Source organism: Rattus rattus, chromosome 15 (assembly GCF_011064425.1).
Source record: "Rattus rattus isolate New Zealand chromosome 15, Rrattus_CSIRO_v1, whole genome shotgun sequence".
Taxonomy (NCBI): domain Eukaryota; kingdom Metazoa; phylum Chordata; class Mammalia; order Rodentia; family Muridae; genus Rattus; species Rattus rattus.
Window position 1 is genome coordinate 13,255,247 of NC_046168.1, and position 3,095 is coordinate 13,258,341.

Sequence of the window (3,095 nt, forward strand, 5' to 3'; positions counted from 1 at the left end):
ATCTTAAAAAAAAATCTGTACACTGCTCTTATAAATGATTCAAGTTCCATTTCCAGGTCCAGGTAAGCTGAGTTCTCTGTCTTTCTACAGTCCAGGCACATGTACTTCTGTGTGAACACACACACACACACACACACACACACACACACACACACACACACACACACACACCACAATTTAAAATAAGAAAATAAATATTTTTTAAAATATTCCACAGCTGCATGTATCCTGTTTAATTCACTCCTCTAGTGATACTGAGTCTCTATGTTTTAACAAGTGCTGCATAGCAGAAGTATAACAGCCTCCTCTGTTGATCTCACATTCCCTTCTCCACCCTGAACAATGGACAATAGCTGTGTAAGCAAATAAGAACAAAGAAAACTGGCAAATCGCATCTGAGAACTGTGTGTCATCACTGAAAAAGCCAATAAGAAGACTATGTCTGCACTTAGTGTTCTGACCGATGAACGTGTGAATGATTAGTAGCCTAATATTCCCTGAAAAAAGCAAGCCTGAGATGACCACCGGTCCAGACAGGGAGCTGGCCTGAAAAGAACACCCGTCCAGCACCAGGCAGACCAAGGTGGGCTCCCAAGATGGGGAGCATGCTGGAGCAATCTGAAGACTAGAAGAATCCTGCCTGGTGCCACAGAACATGGGCAGGAGGGAGTCCAAGACTGATGACTCTTACAAGACCACTTTGAGATGACTACCAGTCCAGCACTGCGTGGGCCTGGGGACATATCGTACCTGAGATGGCCCCTGCCTTCCAGCAATAACGCTCAAGGGGAGCCTAGCAGCAACATTACTACTGCTCAAGGAGGGCATAGCACTCCCGAGATCACTCCCGAGATCACTCCTGAGGTGACGGCAGACACTCAGAGCCCAGGGTTCTGCTAAGAGGAGCAAGAAAGTGGTGGAGAAATGAAAGAGAGAGAGGAAAAGAAGGATGTGAGCACCATCAACAGTGGCAGAACTGGAGACTGGCGGGCACTGAGAAACAGCCCGATGCAAGATGCTGCTTGGGGCTATAATCATGGCAGAATACTATCCTGTGCAGCCACCAGGGACCACATTGGGGTCTGTGGCCCTACAGCAGCAGGGCTCTGTTTCCAGCAAAGGCTAGGCAGACATCCCTGGTCTAGGCTGCCTCCTGGGGTCCTGCTGGTATCTAAGGGTTATATATAACTTGTCCCACCCCTCGTCTGGGCACTGTGTGAGAGTTGTCCCTGGCAGGCATGAAAGTCTGAGAGCTGACCCTGCTCCTAGCCAGCTGCAGTACTCAGGGAGAGCAGGCTTCAATATTGTAGATGTTGCAGGTGAACCAGCCCCAGGATGCAAGCATAGGAGAGCTGCCCTACTCTCTCATGTGGTAGCATGGACAAGGGAGAAACAGCCTTCTCGCTCTAGTTCCTCACCGCCTGTAGCTGGTGGGAGAGCTGGCCCCAGGGGTCATAAGCCTGGGAGAACTGGCCTGGAAGCCCTGTACTTTGCTGGCACAGCAAGGTAGAACTAGCCCTAGATTCAGGGATTGCTGGGGAGCTGTCCCAGAGGGCATGAGAGTGTGAGAACAGATGGGCTGACCAGCTCAGATACTTCTCAGGCCCAGACCCAGGACTTTGAATTAGCCTACCCCAACATCTGCTGCATCGATGAACTGCCAGAGTTCGTGAAAGGACCTATCCTACAGATTCAAAACTACAGGATCCCCGTGATAAAGGGCAACAACAAAATATCTGAGAGGAGTCCCAGCAAGGTTCCCAAAATGATAGAGTAGTAGAGGACAGAGACCTCGGACCAGACAAACGAGTCGTTGCAATGAACATTTGCAAGCAAAGAAGTGTAGACAAAAGGTACATTGTGGGTCACACTGTGACACATTACAACTTCTACAGGAGGATTTTTTTTCTCTATTGTCGGGGAGGTTGCGATGTCAAGGACCAGTACCAGAGGAGGGGGACATGAGTGGGTGGGGTGCATGATGTGAAATTCATGCAATAAAAGGTTAAAACACACACACATTCGATTCTGTGAGTAAAGGTGTTTGGTTGACATGTATGTTTCATTGAAGAAAGAAAGAAAGAAAGAAAGAAAGAAAGAAAGAAAGAAAGAAAGAAAGAAAAAGAAAGAAAGAAAAAAGAAAGAAAGAAAGAGAGAGAGAGAAAAGGAAAGAAAGGGAAAAAGAAAGAAAGATAAAAGAAGGAAGGGAAGAAGAAAACAATGAATACAGTTTAGTGTAATTACTCAGTAATAACACCTCACTTCTAAAAGGCAAAGCAAGAGTAGATTTGGAGTTTTAAACATGCTTCTAATTTTTTTTCTAGAAATGCCAGTCTGTGCTGAGCATGCCTGTTGCTTTATGTAATGTTAATCCTCTCTATATCTGGAGTTTACTATATTTTAAATTTCATACTTTGAAATTTTTTTAAAATAAAACCCCAAATGTAAGATGATATCCTTCTGTATTTGACAGTACTCTTGGCCAGCACAACTTTTTGTTCTTGTTATGTGCCTGGGGTATTGATTGATGGCTTTATCCATTGATAGTTATTTGAGGCTTAGAATATATTGAGAGTTTATCATTTGGGACCTGTCACCAATGATTTATGTGTCATGGAAAGAAGTCTGGCCAGTGTTCCAGCATCGTCCACCAGAAGCTCCTTCACACTAAGTGCTTTGAATGCCAGGCATTAATTTATGGAGAGATGAAAATGGAGATCATGACTTTTGTAGATATTGCTCATTATCAGAATACAACAAATAATCTTATGAGGCATAAAATTAAATCTTTTAATTAAAATGATACTATAATTTATTAATGCTTAAAGGAGGTAAAATCTTTTAGTGGCATTTAAATAGATTCATGATGAGGGTCATATACTAGCAAAAAAATGTCCATGAAGAATATTTTAGTATGGAATTTTATGTTAAAGAGAAAGCTCCCTTTTACCTCTATTTTATTTGGTTCACTGAATATTTTATTCGGACACTGCTTAATGTCTTAATATCTTATCTCACAGGAAGGAATCCTTATTGCATCTTTAAATTGTGAAAATTCAGTGTATTTTACACATGCAGGATAGTTTCACTCAGGA

General features: G+C 43.1%; 1 pseudogene; it reads left to right on the plus strand.

Annotated features, from left to right (window-relative positions):
• The first annotated feature begins 414 nt into the window (after positions 1-414).
• On the plus strand, positions 415-495 carry LOC116885068 (annotated as a pseudogene).
• The last annotated feature ends 2,600 nt before the right edge of the window (positions 496-3,095 follow it).